Here is a 22855-nt window from a genome sequence, read left to right as displayed (position 1 = left end):
ATTCATCAAGTGGTTCCCTAGAAGACTTGCAAATGACAAAGGTTGTAAACAACTACCACTATTGCTCAAGATACTACAGCAATGCTTTGGTGCAAAGTGCTTCATTTCATCCTATGTTTCCAAAAGTCAATCAAGTCTCTTTACAATCTGTTACATCTGCTGCTTCTCATACAATTACAATTTTCTATTCTCTAATTTTAACAGAGGCAACAACAATGACCACAAGTCCAAGCACACCTCCTGCTCATACAAGTACTACATTATCTTCTCATAGTCTTTCATTTATAGTAACTAATCTCCGCCTATCACTATGATAAGGGAGAATGTAAGGTTTGAACAACCTCAAGGGCCATTACAATCCGGAGATAGTTTCAGAACAACTTGTGCTACAACTTTTATCGATCTTCCTCTTCAGCAACAATTATTATATTTGATTAATGTAGTCCATCTTCAAGCTACTCAAATGAATGTTGATCATCAGAAGATGGATGATATGAACGATATGAAGAAAATATGGTTAAATGAATGAAGTTGTTACGGCAAGAAAAAACAGAACTAAAGAAAACGGTTGCTTCTCAAGGAGAGATAATCCTTCAGTTGCAATGGCGTGACGATGAATTAAGGAGGTTAAAGAATAATGATAAAAACGATGATCCTGAAGCGGGAAATATTGATGGTGATAAGCAACCTTTTTCATCAGTTGGTACATCTACCCAGGGGCACTTTCGGGTCAACAGTTGGTTTCTCTTGAAGAATATGATGATCCCTTGCAAATAGAGACTCAAAAAGTCAAAAATGTGATGTTTATTGACGAGGCAGGGATTATATAATGTCAAGTTAATGCAGATTGTAGGTCCTTATTCACGGATCAAACAACTACACCTAATTTTCTTGGATCAATCTAGACCACCTAGCTAGCGGAAATCCCTAGTGGTTAACCGAGATCTCAGATATTGTTGTGGATAAGTTATTTTCGGATGAAGAAAGGGAGGAGAAACTAGTGAGGTTTAGATGGATAAGATTCTGTCAAAAATGTTGTTGTAGTATGGGCATGCCTCAAGTTATATAGGTGAGGTCATGCCATACTATCTTTCCATTCAAATGACCCAATGGGCTCAATACATATCGCATTGGGCCCAAATATACAAACAAGTAAATTATTACAAACATGAAATGACTCAAGAATAATGCATAAGACTAAATACATAAAATGGGTTCTTCAATCTCCCTCTAGTCTTCTCGTATTATTTCACAGCATCATTCTTCAGTCGGTCGAATTCAAGGATTTCATCATGATCAAATGGTTGATTCTCAACAAGAAAGCGTACAAACTTGTTGAATTTCTCAACAATATGATCGGTGTTGTCACGGCGATAGTCCTCCACATTAGACAATGGTGACTTGTAAAGCTTGAGCAAGTCCTCCTTGTTGAGACCTGCCAGTTCGTGCTCATCGAAGAAGCGAAGGAGATGCATTCTTTCATAGTGAATAATCAACTCACCACTATTGTTGTCGAATTCCCACGAGATGAAGTCATAGAAGATATTGGACTTGAAAGGCATGCATGGAATATTGGTTCGCCATGGTCGTCAGGCATCTTGTATCTCCAACCTTTTTTCTTCTTTCTAGTACCTGGATTGACCTCTTTAGGGAGTGTGTATGATCTACCAGGATTCAAAGTAAAGTTTGGGTAGTCATCCTCCCACTCGCGGTTCAAGTACCTCTTGAACCAATCCTCCAGTGTGCTTTCATCCTAGACCCGACCCACTTTCCTTTGAAAGTAGTTCATGTTGAATCAGGACAGAGAATGCATATCTGCGTAAGTCAGATATGTAAGGTAGCCATTTGCACGTCGGACAACCTAACTTTTTCTATCCTTGTGCCATCGGCCATATAGGATGGGAGAATCTTCATGGTACGGCTTCAATCTCCACCCAAGGCTTTACAGCTTGCTCATACAATAATGCTTGTTCGTTCTTTTCCTCTTCTTTTAAACAGTTTTGGCAGGTAGAGCAACAATAGCCTCTTCAACTGGCCCTTGCCTCTCCCTTTCCAAAGTGTCTGGATTAGGAGAGTTGTTTATTTCTTCATCATCATCCACGGCTTCTTGAACTGAAGGCTTGAGACCTGCACAATTATCAACATTGAAAATAGATGAGTACGCAGCTTCAAGAGCCGCATCAGACCATAGTTACCGAATTCGCTTAGACACCCGTGTAAGTCCCCGGTGCGATGGTGATTGATACGATATCCACACGATGTCTAGGAGTGCGGAATCCTCCTAGACTCATTTTTGGTGTGGTGTCGGAGACGAAGAACACGATTACACACAAACAAACAAACACACGAACGAAATAAACAGATCTGCAGACCGCTTTATATATTAATCAAAACACATTACATACCGAAAGAGAAAACATGTTACGGCCGACCCGAGGTGAGCTCTACCTCGGGTCTGCCCACGAGACTCTCCCTATCTGATTTCTCTAGACAACTTTTCTACTCTCCCTCTCTCTTTTCTTATCAACTCATAACCCTAAACATAACATACATATATATAGATAAACATCTACGCGGGCTTGGGCTTGGGCCTATGGTGAAGTTATCCTAACTTCACCAACAGGTGAAGTTGTCCTAACTTCACCAACACGTGAAGTTCTAACTTCACCAACACGTGAAGTTGTTCTAACTTCACCAACACGTGTAGTTGTTCTAACTTCACCAACACGTGTAGTTGTTCTAACTTCACTTATGACGAAGTTGGCTCCCTCCACAAATTTTCCCCAACTAGTCGGAATTGCATAGCGATGGTCACAAAATGCACCAACAGACTACCCCTTGACCGTTGCTCTCAATTCTAACAAACACAAAAGATCATCTGTTACAAAACATGCACCAACAGATTCCCCCTTTTCCGTTGCTCTTCTGTGTTCTTCTTCTTGTAGGACACGATCTTCAGACATTGCACTGTGATCTTCAAACTTGAACTTCACATATATACGCAACATCAATCATGTCTTTAACCAGAAGTGTCTGAAACTGTCTTGTAGCTTCACAAATCTACCAATCACCCGATGTCTTCCATATCAGATCTCCCCTTCATTGTAAGCCCCTCCGAACTATATCGATCGAGATCTTTGACCTGCATCCCGGTGCCTAATCGATCATCTCAACCATTCGGTTAGTAAGATAAGGTTCAATCTTCAACTACTCAACAACAAGTGATCAGTTTCATCAGAAAACCACCTTGACAGAATCTAACACACATACCCTATAATAATCATGATCTCCAAAACATTATCACCAAATTTTTCCTCAATGATCCTCCTTTCATATGAACGACATATAAAAATTTTCGTTCAAGAAATTTTCCCTAAAATACCTTTTTTTTTGGAATACCATATCTTGAATGTCGGAGGAAAAAGGAAAGCATATCGTTAACTTCACCTGATAACTTCACCCGTTAACTTCACCTGATAACTTCACCACCTGATAACTTCACCAGATAACTTCACCACCTGATAACTTCGCCAACCAATAACTTCACCAACCAATAACTTCACCAGCCAATAACTCCGCCAACCAGTAGCTTCGCCCTTTGTTAACTTAACCTTCTAGTAACTTTGCAAAACTTTAAATTCGCCTAACTTTAACTTCACCAAACCTTAACTTCGCCAAAACCCTAAAATTTTAGCAACAACTTCGCCAAAACCCTGTAACTTCGCCGTTGCCGTCTTCCCCAACAAATATCAGATCTGAAACGGCTGAAATGGGCCAAACACCAAAACGCAGATCTCGAACCGTAGCATAAGAGCCTATGGCTTTTATACCACTTGTAAGTCTCCGGTGCGATGGTGATCGATACGAGATCCGCACGATGTCTAGGAGTGCGGAATCCTCCTAGACTCGTTTATTGTGTGGTGTTGGAGACGAAGAACACGATTACACACAAACAAACAAACAAACACACGAACGAAATAAACAGATCTGCAGACCGTTTTATATATTAATCAAAACACATTACATACCGAAAGAGAAAACATGTTACGGCCGACCCGAGGTGAGCTCTACCTCGGGTCTGCCCACGAGACTTTCCCTATCTATTTTCTCTAGACAACTTTTCAGCTCTCCTTCTCTCTTTTCTGATCAACTCATAACCCAAACCATAACATACATATATATAGATAAAAATCTACGCGGGCTTGGGCTTGGGCCTATGGTGAAGTTGTCCTAACTTCACCAACAGGTGAAGTTATCCTAACTTCACCAACACGTGAAGTTGCCTAACTTCACCAACACGTGAAGTTGTTCTAACTTCACCTATGACGAAGTTGGCTCCCTCCACAACTTCTCCCCAACTAGTCGGAATTGCATAGCGACGGTCACAAAATGCACCAACAACCCGCAAATTGCGAATTGGATCATGATGTACCCAATTGGAATTCGCTCCCGTTACGCCGTACCAGAAGAACGAATTCGGTGTTCCAATTATCTTCGGTTCGCCATTTCAATTAATCGAAATCAGCCCATTTTTAGGGGTATACAAAGCAAAAGGTGTACCTGAAAGTACGTTGGTGGTTCAATTTTATGACAGAAAGTAGATAGCAGGCCAGAAGAAGAAGAAGAAGAAGATAACGGCTGATGTATTTACTTTATTATTAGGGTTAATAGGTTTATAGGAATTTTGAAACTAAACCCCCCACTCTTTCACATTTTACATTTTGTCCTTAAGGTTTATAAGCGTTTACATAAAAACTACTATAAATGTACAATTAGTTTGTGTATTAAAACAATAAAATTATAAAGTTAACATAATATATATATATATAATTCATTTTTTATTTTTGTATATCGAACCGAACTACATGGTACACCATACCAGTTCGTGCTGAGATGAACACCCCCCCCCCCCTATACCGAATAAGTTACCTTTAGTGAATTGCGTACCCAAACAGCGTACCCGTACCGAAACAAACCACGAATTAGGTAACTATGCATCATACTCCATGACCTTCTTGACTTGATCAGTATATTTAGGATCCAATCCTGACGCCTCAGTTTGGGAAGGAGTCTGATCCCCTGCTACCGCGCCTTGTGCACCAGCACCAGCACCACCATGATCACCATCATCATCAAAGCTATTATAAGGACTATGTTCGTCCTCATTACCATCATCACTTTCTTCATTTTCCTCATCATCATTCAACTCGTCATCACTCGAGTTATCCGACTCGTCTCCACTACCACCACCAAAAGCTACTCCTGCTCCATTAATCGGAGCAGTTGCAGAAACAGCCTGTTGGACGAATAGCTGCATCACTGCTAGAGACAGCAGCTCCTACACTACTAGCACCCGCTCCACCAGCATCACTCTTGTCACCAAGAGTGCGTGCATCTGTTATGAGATTGGTAAGAGTGGTGCGTTTCTTTTTACTCTTGACAATATCAGCATCAGCGTCTTGAACACAGAACTAAAAGGTAGAAAGCAGTCTCATCTTCAAGTCCTCTACATCATCATCAGTCATCTATAGAATTGAGTAGCCGCCAAGTATCAATTAACCAACGCCTCATTGATGGAGTCTTGACGATTGTTCTGACGCCTTTGTCTTTTGATTTTAGCTTGAAGACAATCAATCTTGGCCCTGAGTTTTGAATTATCAACCTCATTTCTTGACTGCGGGGGCTCACTTTCCAATAGCCCAACTCTAAACTCCGAATGTTCATACTCTAGAAGTGTGGAGTCAATCCTAGACCTCAACTCATTCCTCGGGTTCTTAGTGAGGTTAGAGGATGAAGGCAAGTTTCTCTTCAAGTTGGACACCCAAGATTCCAGTCTGACATGAACATCATGTCGTTCGGCTCTCTGAAGAGCTTCTTGTGAGATCAGTTGTTGTTGACTGTCAACTTGGTGTTGGTGGTTCTCAATCCACTTCCTTTGGCTCTCGATCAGAGCCAGATACAACTCCTTACTTTCTTCCAGCTTGGTCACACGCGCAGCCAACTCATCCCTTTCTTTCACCACTATTTCATTCACACTATGTTGATCTTTGACGAAATTAACCATAAGATGTTCCCGCTTAACCCTTAAATCATGTGAGACCTCAAGTGCCTTAATCCTATCGAGGATAGGATCTCAAAAGACTGGAGGTTGCCTTGACATTCCTTGGGCAATGGGTCTGGGTGTAAGGATGGTTGAGTGTGTGGATTGAATGGTGGTTTGAGTAGGCATAATAATGGTTTGGGTTCGGAGAGTTGAGGTTGTGACTATAGGTAGGCTGGTGGTTTGGGTTGTAAGTGAGGATAGGAAAGTGTAATCCCAGTGTGATGGATGTTTAATAGGTGAGGTTAGTGAAAAGGTTGGGGATCCTAAGGTTTGGGTAGGTGGGGGAGATGATTTGGTATGGGTAGGTTGTGTGGTGGTCGTAGGTGGAGGGTTGAATAAGGGATGGTAGGACATTGAGGTTGTTTTGGTTAGGTCGAGTAAGGTGGATCCTTGTAAGGGTTGGTCTCTATGTGAGGGTGACAGTTCGAGAGGAGTTATGGGTTCATCTTGGAGGCTTAATGTAATGGACTTGGTTTTAGCTATGGTTTTAGCCTTGGATTTGGCTTTAGGTACATTTAACTATATAATTTTTTTTAGTTAACGTGGCCAAGACGTCGATGCCAAATACATGAATCATTCTCTGAGGCTTTGGACAAAAGACAGGACGCAGTTCTAATATAATATGAACTATTCATGTCCAAAATATACGCATCATTATGCCTCGGAGTATGTATCTGAATCCATTCTTCGGGAACAGTATAACCTGCTTTGAGAATCAAACATTCATTCGATTCCTTTTTTTTTTGGTCAACGGTCAACGGGTAAACGGTCAAAGTCAAATTCGGTTACTTTTCCATTTGACTCGATGATTATTACTATTATTATTATTATTATTATTACGGTCAACTCGATTCGTTTGACTCGATTTGATTCTTTTTTGAGTTTGGTCAACAGTCAACTCGATAGGATTCCTTTTACTCGATTCAATTTTCTCTATTTTTTGTAAGGATAAAACCAAAACTAACAATAAAGTATAAAGGACTTTAGTCTAGAAACCACTAATCGGCCTAGATCTGAGGTTTTCAACCGGATCTGAACCCGGACACAAAAACTCAAAAAACACCAAAAAAACATATATTCGACGATTTTCATGTAGAAATACGGTGTAAGGTACTCCAAAAGTAGTTAATAGCACGAAGAAAAACCTCAAATCCACCAAAAAAATAAGATCAAAACCCGAATTGTTTGATCCGAAAACCACAAAAAGCTTAGCCGAAAGCTCTAATACCACTTTTAGGTGCTCTAGATGGATCTAACAACCTTGCTCGGATCAATCTGTGTTGTTAGTTAGCGGAAATCACTAACAACACTCGGATCTCGGATCTTAGTTTCAAACAAAAGAGAGAAAGATAAAATGTTTGGTGAGAGAGAAAGTTTCTCTTTATTTCTAACAGTGTTTATTTCAAATGAGAGTTGATGGATGGTTAATGGAGAAATGGGTAAAGTGACCATTTTATAGGGTCCCCATTTCTCCAAGTTTACATTAAAATGATACAAAATAAACGTACTGAGGTACGTAATACACCGACTATTAGCAAATAGAAAGACATACACGATTCTAATAATATAGAATATTAGCCCTACACAGATGATATAGAGTAAGGAGAGTTAAAGAAAGACATACACAATTCTAATATTAATATAGAATATTAGCCCTACACAGATGATATAGAGTAAGGAGAGTTAAATATTAACTCTCCTTACTCTATATCATCTGTATAGGGCTAATATTCTATATTATTATTAGAATTGTGTATGTCTTTCTATTTGCTAATAGTCGGTGTATTACGTACCTTGGTACGTTCATTTTGTATCATTTTAATGTAAACTTGGAGAAATCAATGATACAAAATTAACGTACTGAGGTACGTAATACACCGACTATTAGCAAATACAAAGACATACACAATTCTAATAATAATATAGAATATTAGCCCTACAAAGATGATATAAAGTAAGGAGAACTTTTGAAACTCATTTTAGTGTGTGTAAAAAAAATTTCTCTGATGATATTTTATTAAAACTATTCTAGTGGATGTTTTATGTAAAAGTCAATTTATCTTTTTTCTAAAATTTGTTACTTTCTACAAGAAATAATATGGAGAATAATTTAGGAGTGATTAGGGGAATTAATGTTTTGAACAACTAGGAAATAATCAATGGTTGAGATTGACTTCTCGTATTTCTCGCTATAATATTACTTCTCGCATGAACCATATATATATATATATATATATATATATATATATATATATATATATGTGGGAGGGTTATCCTAAAAATAAGTAGTTTTCTAGACTAGGAATAAATCATAGTCATTGGATCATGTTAATCAATGGTTGAGATTTAAAATTATCAATAACCGACATAGTTTACTAGAATTACTCTTTCATCATTATAACCAACATAGTTTCCTAGAATTGTCCTTTCACCATAATTTGTAATGTCAAATGTCAAAATTTGTTAGTTCTTAACATTCCTATAAAACTCCTTATTCTTATTTGAACTCTTTTCTATATATACATAGAGTAAGGTTATAATAAGAAGTAGATTTTTCCTAAAAAGTGTAGAAAGTGTGTTTTCACCATTATATCAAATAAAACACGCCACACAATAAACATACCGCAACTAAAATAAAACACACCGCACAGTAAACAGACTTTCCACATCCACCATCAGATCAACATATCTAACGCACCAGATTACTTCTTACACTTTTTAAACACACCCCACTTCTTTTTTTAACCCCACCATATGGTAGGGTTAACATAAAAAATAATAGTTTTATGAGAAACATAAGAATAGATTTAGACCCTTGGATCTATAATCTAGTGGTTTCTAAAAGTTCTATAGTTTCCTATTTACATGATATAGTGTTCTATTTATGTGGTGTACTTTATTTTAAAGTCTTCTCACATTCTCACAAAACAATTGTTTTTTAATTGAACCCTTATATATATATATATATATATACACACACACATACATACATATATATATATATATATATGTATATGGTGGGATCTAAAGAGAACTCCTTTTAAAAAGATAACTAGAGAACTAGTAGAGAATTATTTTTAACTATTTTTAAAAAAATATTTTATGATTTTTTTTCTTTCTTCCTTCTAATAAGATGATATTGTTACAAAAAAAAAAAAAAAAAAAAAAAAAAAAAAAAAAAAACTTGTCGGTGTAGTGCATATGTGCACTAATGCTTATTGCATATATACAATAGTGTTTTATTGCATATAATACAACACAATTACAATACACACTATTAAATATATGCAAATACAAACGCTAATAATTGTATGCAATACACACTATCGCATATATGTAATACAATACTAATGCACATATGCACTATATCGATTTTTTTTTTGTTTTTGTATATAATACAACACTATTGCACATATAAAATATACACAATTGCATATATGCTAATCAATAGTATTGCACATATAAAAATACACACTAGTGCACATATGCATTTGGAAAAAGTCGATGTATTGCATATATGCATTACAACGAGCTTTTTTTTAAATTGTTTTAATTTTTATATTTTTTTGTGATGAAGAATAACAACATATAGAAGGATGAAAGAAAAAAAAAAGTTATAAAATATTTTTTGAATTAAATTAAAAATAATGCTTTATTCATTCTCTAGTTCTCTCTCTAAATATGAGTTCTCTCTTGATCATTTCTCTCTCTGTCTCTCTCTCTCTATATATATATATATATATAATGTGTAATTGTGAAGAAACATTAAACTTTGACTAAAGAAATGGGAGAGACATTTGCTTAAAATATAAGAAATGTTTCCTTCCACCAAGGAAACAGATCTTCTTTCCTTCTCAAACCGTTTAAGCTTTTATATGAAAAACTTTATGGGAAGATTCCTTCCAAATTTTAAAGCACTTATTTATAAAACTTTCATCTATAAATAAAGTTTATTTACGTATTTTGGATTAATTCTTTTTATAAAGGCACATTCAAAATTGATTATATATTTCTTCAACGTTTCTTAAACTTGTTCATAGTGCTCATAGTTTACTCATTGTGGTCAGTGACGGATCTAGACTTGAAACATAGGGATAGCGTTCAAAACAATTTTCCTATATTTCATACGATGTTAACGAAACATATATAAATTTCTTTTTTTTTATATTTCATACAATGTGAACAAATTGTTTTTCCATATTTCATACAATATCAATCATATTTGAACTTGAAATTGGAATATTTAAACTTGGTGATGAACAAATGTCATCGTTTTCTTCTATTTGACGTTTAAAAAGGTTGTTAATAAGAGGTTGTTTGCTCTTCTTCAAAGTTCCTAAACAAAATTTGAGCCAAAAACATAATATCAATTCCACTTTACACATAAAACTAAAGGCTAAATCCCTAATTGATTCCATTTTAACATAACCCTAAATCTACTATTATAATAAACAAAAACCATTGTTGTGCCACATGGCATCTATTTGTCTATATTTTTGCCAAGTGGCATCATGATTGTTCAATTTTGAAAGTCATAATTATATAGTTAAAACAATCAATAAATATATTAAACATTTCATATTAATGATTTATTTATAACTTTACACAAGTAAATAAATAAATAAATAAATAAAAAGTTATAACTATCTAATTAAAAGAATTAACAAATATTTTAAACATTGCATAATAATGACTTATCTATAATTGTATAATAGTAAATAAAGTAAAAACAAATTAGAAATAAAAGAACGTATGTAGAACTTTTGAAACTCATTTCAGTGAAGGTTGATGACAAGAAAAGGGGCCGAGGTGGGTGCAACTATAAGTCCTTCAAGGGTTGTGACCCGCCGAAGCTGACTGGCTTGGGAGACGAAATTTTTCCAAGCTGCCTGGCAGCTCGACCCCAGCCAAGGGCTCGGCCCCTAGACCCCGCTGCCAGGGGTGCTGCCCCCGGACCCCCGTTCGTTGAGGGTTATAATTAGGCTAGAAACGCGAGAGGAGTAGTGATAGTTAATTGATGTATGTAATTATTATATAGTTAGCCGTGCCCAACTGAAGAAAGGAATAACTATTAACGGTGAACGTAACCGACTTCAGGTGAGTTTCTAGCCCCACTTCCTTGTTATGTTTTCGGGGCTGTGTGCATACACGATGTGATAGTTAATACACTTACCTTAAGTGGTAAGTGTATGCCTTATATGAATTATGTATGATGATTGCTTGACGGCGCATAAACGGTCATCAGATATGGCATGGACCGTCAGGTGGTAGCTAAAGATATGAATGATATATATGGTGTATGATTGATGTTTGAATGAAGTATGTATGATGTATGAGTTATATATGTATGGTATGTAAATAGTACATGAACGATCTTCGGATATTGCATGTACTGCTAGGTAAAGGTTTGATGATAAATTATTATATATAAAGAATGAATGATGTATGTATGTATGTATGAAACTTACTATTATATATATAGAAAGGTATGGTATGAAGGTATGGAAGAAAGGGTGACCGGACCCAAATAATATCATAGGATGGAGGGTAACCGGACCCTAATAATATATGCGGATGCAGGGTACCAGACCCTAATAATATCCGAGGATGAAGGGTGACCGGACCCTAATAATATCCGAGGCTGGAGGGTACCGGACCCTAATAATATCCGAGGATGGAGGGTACCGGACCCTAATAATATCCGAGGTATGTAGGGCGAATGCTTTTTATAACGTAAGGATGGCTATGATGTATATGAAAGAATGATGGACAGTTAAGTATGTAATGCGTACCTTCGGGCACGTATATGTGTATGTAAAGTAAGTTATGTGATTAACTAGAACTCACTCAGCGTAGCTGACTTTTAGTATGCAGGCAGGCAAATGGGTTGAGGCAGCTCACATGATTGAAGACACATGGCATGGACTCGAGGATACTGGCATCTCGAAGAAATGTTGTGAATTTATTGAAGACTATGTTTTTCTTTAAATAACTATGAATGTTTTATAAGACAAGATTTGATGGTTATGTAAAATGTTATAGTTGAAGTTTTTGTTATTCTGCAAAAGTTTTAATTAACTCTGATATTTAGAACTGCGTTTATGAGTAAATCCAACACTAAAGTAAGGCTACCGGTAACAGGGCCTTACAAGTTGGTATCAGAGCAAAGTTCGAGAGATTTAATCATCCTACATGCTTAGACTCGAATAGAGAATGGGATAAAAGTAAGAGAAGAAAGAAGATGTCAGTACGAGAATGCCATGTGTCACTCAAGAAATCTAGGTAAAGGTAAAGTATGTGATTAAATTCATGTGTAAAGTAGGATGATGACTGGATGTTTGCGTAATTGCTAAATAAAGAATGTATGAATGCTAGATTAATGGCTAGGGATAGGAGTATGTGATGATATGAACTGTTTGAGTGTCTAATTTTTAGAAGTAGAACTAGCACAAATAGACTCATAATAGGAAGTGTATAGGACACGAAAGATAACGTGAGCAGCTAATCACAGCTGGCCACTGTTATTACCTGTTAGCCTTACTATCCTTGTAGTAAATGGTTCCTTAAGTGATGACATTTGTGTTTCCTTATAGAATACGAATGGCTGGAGCTAAGAAAGCTGCTGGAAAAGGAGGGCGTACAGGACATCGTGGTAGGCCACGCGTTGTCCGAGAGCCGTCGGTAGCAGCAGCTACTAACAATGAGGGAGAAGGAAGTGCAGCTGGTCGAAATCCGTGTAACAACGAGGGGTATCAACTTGACCCTGCTGTTCAAGCTGCCATTGCTCAAGCAGTAGCAGCTGCTGCGAAGAACTGGAATGCTGAAGGGTCTGCTGGAGGCCGTGAGAAAACCGCTGAAAGGGCAGAGGAAGGTGGTAAGTAAAATGATGAAGGGGAGGGGGAAGAATCAAGCGTGGTTAAGTCAGTGAAGGTTGATGACAAGAAAAGGGGCCGAGGTGGGTGCAACTATAAGTCCTTCAAGGGTTATGACCCACCGAAGCTGACTGGCTTGGTAGACGCAATCGCTACTCTCCAATGGGTAACTATTATGGACAAGGTTATCCGCATTAGTGAGTGTCGTCCCGACCAAGCTGTGGGTTTTGCCACCCAATCATTTCTTGATGAAGCAATGTACTGGTGGGAAACTGTTGAACAGAGGAAGACCCGGGAGGAGATCAAAGCTATGCGGTGGGATGATTTGAAGGAGTTGGTAATGAAGAGGTTTTGTGCTGATGCGGAGGTTGAGAGAGTTGAAATGAAGTTCTTGAGCCTAAAGGCGGGTTAGATGACACACCGCGAATACACCACCGAATTCAACCGCCTGTCTAGGTTGGTGCCAGACATGGTGAACACTGAAGCCAAGCGGATCAAGTGTTACCTGAGGGGACGACCGCGGAAGATTCATGTCTTGGTCAAGGCTGGTAGACCGGGTACTTTTGATTCTGCTGTAGCACTCGCAGAAATGGTTTATGACGACTTGTCGGCAGATGATGTGATGGTGGAAGAGAAGATGGATAAGAAATGGGTCACTCCTGTCAAGCGCCCAGGTACTCAGTTATGGAACCCTAGGGACAAGAAGCAGAATGTGTGGGGGAGAAAGACATGCGAGACATGTGGAAAGGTGCACGGTGGCGAGTGCAAGAGGGGTACTGGTTCGGACGTGTGCCACAAATGTGGAAAGGCTCATGGTGGAGAGTGCAGGATGGGGACAAATGCCTGCTATAAGTGTGGGAAGATGGGGCATTATGCTAATGAATGCAATGCAAAACCCGCATGCTATAAGTTCGGTAAGACGGGTCATTTTGCAAGGGAATGCACGGAGGGGGAAGCTGGAGGTAGTGGGAAGAAAGATGCTGATCAAGCAAAGCCAAGGACTAGAGCCTATATGCTGACCCAAGAACAAGCCCGACAGATTCCTGATGTCGTCACCGGTACGTTCTTAGTAAACAGTATTTCTGCTTCAGTATTATTTGATTCGGGTGCGAATAGAAGTTCTGTAGCTACGACATTTAGTAAACTAACTAAAATGAAATGTTGCCGAGTGTATGAAACCTTCATGGTAGAAACCGCTAGTGACACCTCGGTGAAAATAATGAAAATGGTTAAGAATTGTAAGATAGAATTGGAGGGACATGAGTTCCCTGTTACTTTGTATGTTATGACCTTAGGAGGGTTCGATGTAGTCTTGGGAATGGATTGGTTATCTGAATACGAAACTCAGATAGTATGTAAGAGTAGAATTATGTATGATGATTGCTTGACGGTGCATGAACGATCATCAGATATGGCATGGACCGTCAGGTGGTAGCTAAAGATATGAATGATATATATGGTGTATGATTGATGTTTGAATGAAGTATGTATGAGTTATATATGTATGATATGTAAATAGTACATGAACGATCTTCGGATATTGCATGTACTGCCAGGTAAAGGTTTGATGATAAATTATTATATATAAAGAATGAATGATGTATGTATGTATGTATGAAAATTACAATTATATATATAGAAAGGTATGGTATGAAGGTATGGAAGAAAGGGTGACCGGACCCAAGTAATATCCAAGGATGGAGGGTAACCGGACTCTAATAATATATGCGGATGCAGGGTACCGGACCCTAATAATATCCGAGGATGAAGGGTGACCGGACCCTAATAATATCCGAGGCTAGAGGGTACCGGACCCTAATAATATCCGAGGATGGAGGGTACCGGACCCTAATAATATCTGAGGTATGTAGGGCGAATGCTTTTTATAACGTAAGGATAGCTATGAATGTATATTGAAGAATGATGGACAGGTTAAGTATGTAATGCGTACCTTCGGGCACGTATATGTGTATGTAAAGTAAGTTATGTGATTAACTAGAACTCACTCAGCGTAGCTGACTTTTAGTATGCACGCAGGCAAATAGGTTGAGGCAGCTCGCATGATTGAAGACACATGGCATGGACTCGAGGATACTGGTATCTCGAAGAAATGTTGTGAATTTGTTAAAGACTATGTTTTGCTTTAAATGACTATGAATGTTTTATAAGACAAGATTTGATGGTTATGTAAAATGTTATGGTTGAAGTTTTTATTATTCCGCGAAAGTTTTAATTAACTCTGATATTTAGAACTGCGTTTATGAGTAAATCCAACACTAAAGTACGGCTACCAGTAACGGGGCCTTACATGTGTGTTTGGGTTTGTCCAGTGACTGATTCAGAAGGTGTCACGATTCGTCTTTACTTTAAGCAATGCGAAAATGGTTCATATCATTTGATTATTTTTTACTATTAATTCTATATAATAAACTTTTTTATACGTATTGACAACTTTTGTCAAAGTGGCATAATTCAGCACTAAAAGAGAATAGTAGATTGATGACAGTGCATACCAGTATTGTTTCTTTCAGATCTAATAATTATCTGCATTCTTTTTGTCATATGTTAACAGATAGTGAAATTCATTCTGGTTATTCATTATCACAAACTTGCATCAACTAGAGTTTCGGGCCAAACTAATATAGAAAATGAGTTGTTTTAATCCTTAAAATACATTGTTGTCATGGTGAGTTTTATTTCCTTGATGATATCCATTTATATTCATGAAGTAAAATTCATATCTTCCCGGAAGAGTATCCTGGTAGTGATGACAAATTTGTGTTGTTTGTTATCGGCACAACACTCGTTTTTTTTTTTAAATCTTATAAGTTAAGGCCATAAAGTATACTTGACTAATATAAATGATAGGTTGCAAACTGATTTTATACAAAATCATTATAAAGAGTAAGATCATGAGTAGGGTGTTCAAAATAATAATCTGTTTATTTTAAGTTGGCTGTTTATTATTATGACTTGTTTGTGTTCTATATTCTATACAAAGAATCTTAAAATTGTTTGCTATATGGGAGGAATGATAGTTTGGTTTTAGTGAGATACTTATTTGTTGTGAATAAAATCTTTGCAACATATTTTGTACTCTAATTTATGTAATGGGTCATAAAAAGTGTCATTTAAAGCATGCCCACTTTTTGTATGACTTGGAACATTTCGAGCAAGTTCAACTTGTATTCGACCCTTTAAGTAAATGGGTCAAATTTGCTACTTGTGTTCTCTTATAATTGGCAAAAAGTATGAGTCGTGTCAGTTGGCGCAACGCTTGGTCGGTACAAGTCAGAGTCAGAACTGGTTATTTTTAAGAAAATTATTACTTTTGGTTCCGAACATGTTTTCTTTACACTTTTTTTTACATTTACACGTAAATATAAATTCATTATAACTGTTTAGTTTCTTGTATGTGTTAATAACATGGCATGTTTAAAATTGAAAAAAATGTGATAAAATTTCTATAACTTTATTAGTATTACAATAATTTCTTTGCCAATATAACCAAATATGTTGCTCTTGCTTTTAATTTTATAACCTAAGACATGGATTAGAAAAAAAAAGACATGAAATCAGCCAAACACGTTTATTTTTTGTTGGTTATGGATGGTTAATAATTTAATATCATTAAACCTCAATTTGAATCTTTGGTAATTTTTTTACCAATTAAAACTCTTGCAACCGTTAGTTCAGTAGCAATATATGTTGAAACTATCACAACAATATAATTGGAAATAGTTTTTTTTTTACATTTTTCAGCTTTTGTGACTTTTGTAATTGATTATTACAACTTGAAGAGATGGAATCATATACTAAAATAATGAATGAGATTTAATTTTTCAAACCCGTGTAACACACGGGTTTATAACCTAGTACCTAATCCATTCATATGTAAACATAAACTCTAAATCCCAAATTAATTCCAATTTAAACATAACCTTAAATCACTAAATACAAGAAATCATACCAGAAAGGAGAGGCCAGAGGTGCAATGGCTGAGTGAGGTCAGAAGGTGGCTGGTGGCGGCAGCTGTGGTTAACTAGTGGTGTTTGGTGAGCAGAGTCTAGAGAGGCAGAGAGCAATCGACGGTGTGCTTGTTTTCACAATATCTGGTCTGTAACATCCCAAACTTTCTAAAATAATATTAATTATAATTATATTATTTAATATTGGTGGGGAGGTTTACTCGGGTTAGTGGGAAAATAATAAAATAAAGTAGGGGTTAATACGAGTCGGGCTTGTGTTGGGTTAAGTAATATGGGTAATGGACTTGGGTTAAAATGGAAGGAAGATAGACCATGGGCTCAAGCCCATGACCGATCATATAAATACCTTCATTATGCCTAAATCATTCATTTACACATATTCCATACACCACCCAAAACACACACTTATCTCTCTCTCTCTCTCATCCTACTCTCTCTCTAGCAGAAATAGCAAGAAGAAACCAAGCATCAACCCAAGGTAATGATAGTATGATATTGTAGAGATCCAAACCCGTTAGATATAGTCGCGAAACGACGAGCCGACACCTTAAACCCTTAAATTTATGAGATCCAGGTGGAATCGGGTATAAACCGAACCTAAGATGAGCTTAGGGGTCACCCTAGCTCAGATCTGGATCAAACGGTACGAAAAACGGTGAAAATGGTCGTGAAACTGCTAAGATATCGTTTTTCCGGCGATATCCCGGTTTTCCGGTGAAGGCGGCGCCGGAGTTGGGTGTACGAGGTAAGGATGTTAGAGAATGTTCTTTGACATTCTTACCTAACCCTAGTTCGTTAGTGGTGACTTAACAAACTAGAAAGCAATTCGTTAATCCATTTCGTTAAGAAGACGTAACGAACTAGAAGCAGTTCGTTAATTCATTCGTTAAGGATAAGTAGTGAAGAAGCTCCGATTCGTCAAGTAGTTCGATAAGGAAGAACTAACGAATGAACCCCAGTTCGTTAAGGGTTCAGTTCGTTAAGGGTTCAGTTCGTTAAAGGACCAGTTCGTTATAAAGTCCAATTCAATATCAAGGATGAAGAACCTGAATAACGAATCAGATCATGTGCAAGATAACGAATTAGACTGTGATCTGATAACGAAGTAGGCTTAATTCGTTATAGAAAATGTGATGGTGAATAAAATAATAATTTAAAATCTTAATGGAAAATGTGTTAAGATAGTTAATGGAAATAAAATTTTTCCAAGCTGACCTGGCAGCTCGACCCCAGCCAGGGGCTCTGCCCCTTGGACCCTGCTAGGGGTTGCCGCCCCTAGACCCCGCTGCCAAGGGCGCTGCCCCCGGACCCCCGTTCGTTGAGGGTAATAATTAAACCAGAAACGTGTTATGGATAGTGATAGTAATCAATACGCATAATTGTTATACAGTTAGCCGTGCACAGCCAAATAAAGGAGTAACCATTAACGGAAAAAGTTACCGAGGTCAGTTGAGTTTCTAGCCCCATATCTTTTTATGTTTTCGGGGCTATGTGCATACTCGATGTGAAGTGTGAATACACTTACCTTAAGTGGTAAGTGTATGCTATAATGTTTGATATGATATATTTATATATGTTAAGAATGGATGTCTATTGGTGCGTGAACGATCTTCGGATATTGCACGTGTAGACAGGGAATGTAGCGTTAGTCGGTGTGAGAACGATCTTCGGATATTGCGCGCACCGTCATTCGGGAATGATCCCCAAGTGGTTATTAGTATGTATATAAATGTTGTGATGTGACTTGGTTATTATGTAAATGATGTAATGATATAAAGTGTGTTGTAGACAAGTAGAGGTAGGGCGTGATAGAAGTAGCAAGGATCTAGTAAGGGTGTTAGTGGCATGACGATAGTACGTGGTAGGGTAAGCCTATGCGTGACTTCGTTATTAAAGTGGCATAACGTTATTCGTTATTAAAGTGGCAAAGTGGCATAATATTATTTGTTATTAAAGTGGCAAAGTGGCATAACGTTATTCGTTATTAAGGTGGCTAGGCTGTAGGGGTAAATAAGAGGATAAGTGGTGAGGTGAGCAGGTCAGATAGTGGATTATGTGTCCTCGGATACGTATATAATGCATGTAGTTGTTGTATGATAAGTTGCTTGATTAACTAGAACTCACTCAGCGTAGCTGACTTTTAGTGTGCACGTAGGTGATTTGACCAAAGAGTTAGCATGAGGATGGCACATGGCATGGATTGAACGGCTGACATCTGAAGATGGAAGTAATGATGTTTTAAATATAATGTTTTGTGTTATGGTATCAAAGAAAATGTTTAATGTTTTGTAACGAATGATTTATGTTGACGTTTGCGTGAAAGTTTTAATGAACTCTGATTTGTAGAACTGTGTTTATAAGTAAATCCGACGTTAAAGTAGGGCTACCGGGTACGGGGCCTTACATGGTCTTTTTTATTGTTAAACTTAAAAAGATTATTTGGGTTATTGGGTTTTTTTTATTTAGGCTTTATAATTTAAGGGGTCTTTTGTTGAGTTTAAGTATTAAATTGGTTGGGCTTAATATACATAGGAGTAACAATATATTTTTTTCCAGGGGTAACGAAACACGAAAACCGACCAAATTTTATTTTTTTTACACTACTGGCCATAGTTACTGAATTCTCTCAGACACCCGCGAATTGCGAATTGGATCGCGATGTACCCAATTGGAATTCGCTCCGATCCAAATCGCTCCCATATGCCGTACCAAAAGAACGAATTTGGTGTTCCAATTCCCTTCGGTTCAATATTACAATTGATCGAAATTGGCCCATTTTTAGGGGTACACGGAGCAAAAGGTGTACCTGAAAGTACGCCGGTGGTTCAAGAAGAAGAAGAAGAAGAACGAATTATGTATATGCTTTTATTATGTGGGTTAATAAGTTTATAGGCATTTTTAAATTAAACCTCCTACTCTTTCACTTTTTTACAATTAGTCCTTAAGGTTTATAAGCTTTTACATAAAAACTACTATAAATGTAAAATTTGTTTGTGTATTCAAACAATAAAATTATAAAGGTAACATTATATTTATATAAATTATATATAATTAATATCAGATTTGGGTATATCGAACCGAACCACATGATACACCGTATCGGTTCGTACAGAAATGAACTTACCCCCTCCGTACCGAATACGTTACCTTTAGCGAATTGCGTACCCAAACCGCGTACCCGTACCGGAACGAACCACAAATTAGGTAACTATGCTACCGGCGCTACCCATCCTGCACTGAGTGTGTATATATTTGTTATGACTTGGATTTTCATGAATTTTGTGAGATGGTAGATTAGTGATCCACGGTCAAACCATGACATCGTCGAAAGACGTGATGTCTTTTTGCACACTCCACAAATGTTAGTGACTTGACGACCGATACATAACTACGCTGTAATATTGGTCGCGGTTCTTTTTTCACATTTGTGCACATTTTTTGCTTAAAGTTTTGAGACATAATGTCTACGTACAATACATAATATCTTTTGAGTTCGTTTAGTGATTTAAGGAATGAAAACAAAACATATGATCATAAAACCTTCTTCAGGTGACACTGAACTTATATGATCTAGTTTTTATCATCATCAAAGTATACAACTTATAATATATGGGTATGTATAGTCGTATACACCACCAAGAGTGCTTACTTCATCAATCCATTGAAAGCAGTTTTGTTAGTTCTTACATATCCCTTTTTTTAACCTCGAGTTATTCGTGGTAGAGTAGTGCTCCGTATGTACAGGCTAGATTCATTGTCATTATTCCTTAAACTAATGTTAAAATTCTCCCTTTAAGAGAGTGATCATCTTGAAGAGAGTACGTTTATTATAAATGCATAGATCGACGCATTCGTGATTTCTAGCATTTTGAGATCGTTTACCAAACAGTTGGATCGGCTTCTTGTTTTGGTTTTGAGTTTGTTGTCCTCTCCCCATAATGAACTGACAAAACTAGACAAACCCAACTACGCTGCTGTTGACAGTCTCATGATTAACTGAGTTTTGATATTTTAAGATGATAAAAGATCAATCTCTACAATACCCAAAACTGACTTTACACTATAACGCAATTCGATATTTAATTACCTAACAAACGTCATATATAATTCTAGCCCGTGCCAGGCGTGCACGTGACACTTTGGTTGTTATTATTTTTTTAATGGCAACTATTATCAAATAAAATCTCTATATAGTGAAGAGTTGGACACAAATTTAGCAACTAAATTAAAAGAACAAACCTAAAACAAGTAGCCTTGTGATATAGAAAAAATATTCTCCAAAAGCAACGTTGCTAAATGGGCGATATTTGTGAGTTGACGAGTTTATCCTGATACAAACCGGAATATTTTACACACATTCAAAATCGTGTCACGTAAATAATCACATGTATTTAAATGTTAATACGTACACGATTTTCATAAATCACAAAAAAAGACCAGTTGTGACACACTTTGTTTGCCTCTATTTTAATAAGATAATATATATTGGACCTACAAAAATATCATTATTTTAAATTTCTAAACTTACATATCAATTTTAATATTTTTTATGATCTTTATATTTAAACTATACCAATGTATTTCTAAACTTTTCAATTTTAGCATAAAAAACTACCGTATTTTTATTTATTGCATAAAACAAATTTAACAAAATAAAAAAAGTAAAAAAGTAAACAAATGGGTTGAACATCTTAACATGTGTACCCGCTGGGTTGACACGTACACAATCCGTCTTATCTAAATGTGTTCAAGAAGTTGAACAGAGTCGACACTAATTAACGCGTTTAGCCGTTTAAACTAAATCTAAACCCGCGAATTTCATATTAGGTTGCACGCCCAGTTTGAAAGAACTAGAACACCCATAAGATGGCACCTTATCCTCATCATAAGAATCTATATCCACTCATGATTTGACAAGCATGGACCATCGACACGTACTTCGTTTATGAGTGATCACTAAAATCCAAAGCAAAGCAATGCCTGGGCTTTAAAGGGACCAGAATTATTATGCTCAACTGCATTACCCACATAAAAGTCCGTCTCTTGTAACTCATCTTTGGTTCAAAATCTTATCGTCCTTGAAAAAGAGATTCGGAGACCTTTTTTAAAATAAAAAACAACTTTGATTCGTCAGCATCATTTTATTTTGGAGACAATATCGATGTTTTAAAAAACATGAACAGACAACCATGTAACACCGCCCACAAACCCACGAATAGTGCAGCATGTCCTCGTCTTTTTTCTTTTTAATGATAAACTTCTTTCACTTTCTAGACTTGAACCCAATTCCTTTTTGTGAAAGAAATATTGTGTACAATATGCAGGGCCGGCCCAATAGCTTTGTTAGGCCAAGCCCCAAAAATATAGAGGCCCCCAAATTTTAGAAAAAAACCATAAATATATTAGGGATTAATTATTAATAGGTCGTCGATGGAAGGATGGAGTTGACTGTCGGGAGGATTAAAACCATGGAACTGAAGCGACTGTTTGACTCTTTCCACGCACGCATTCACGAATTTATGGATTGGAAATCGGAATCCATGAAATCACCATTAAATAGCTAATGGCTATAACCTATAGTTCTACCTCTTTGATTCAGTTTTCTTCATCTTTATATACTGTGTGAGTCTCATAATATTTGTTTATACTAGCATTCTCATATTCTATTGTGATTGAATAAGCAATTGCGTTTTTCTAATTTCGATTTGCAGGTTGGTTTATGTTTGTGTTGAGTATCTGTGCCCTGTGGACTGGCGTGACCCGTGCATATCAGATACAATATTTGACTTTTAGAGGTTTGCTGGCTTGAAAGATAATCTGGATTTGATTATTTGAATGTGCTGAACTGCTGATTGCCTGATTGGATTGAATTGCCATATTAAGGTTAGTAC

The sequence above is a fragment of the Bidens hawaiensis genome, unplaced genomic scaffold (assembly GCF_021521415.1).
Source record: "Bidens hawaiensis isolate Kalapana, Puna unplaced genomic scaffold, B.hawaiensis_p1.1 tig00002759_1, whole genome shotgun sequence".
NCBI lineage: Eukaryota > Viridiplantae > Streptophyta > Magnoliopsida > Asterales > Asteraceae > Bidens > Bidens hawaiensis.
The sequence above is the reverse complement of the archived record's forward strand: the minus strand, read 5'-3'. Positions refer to the sequence as shown.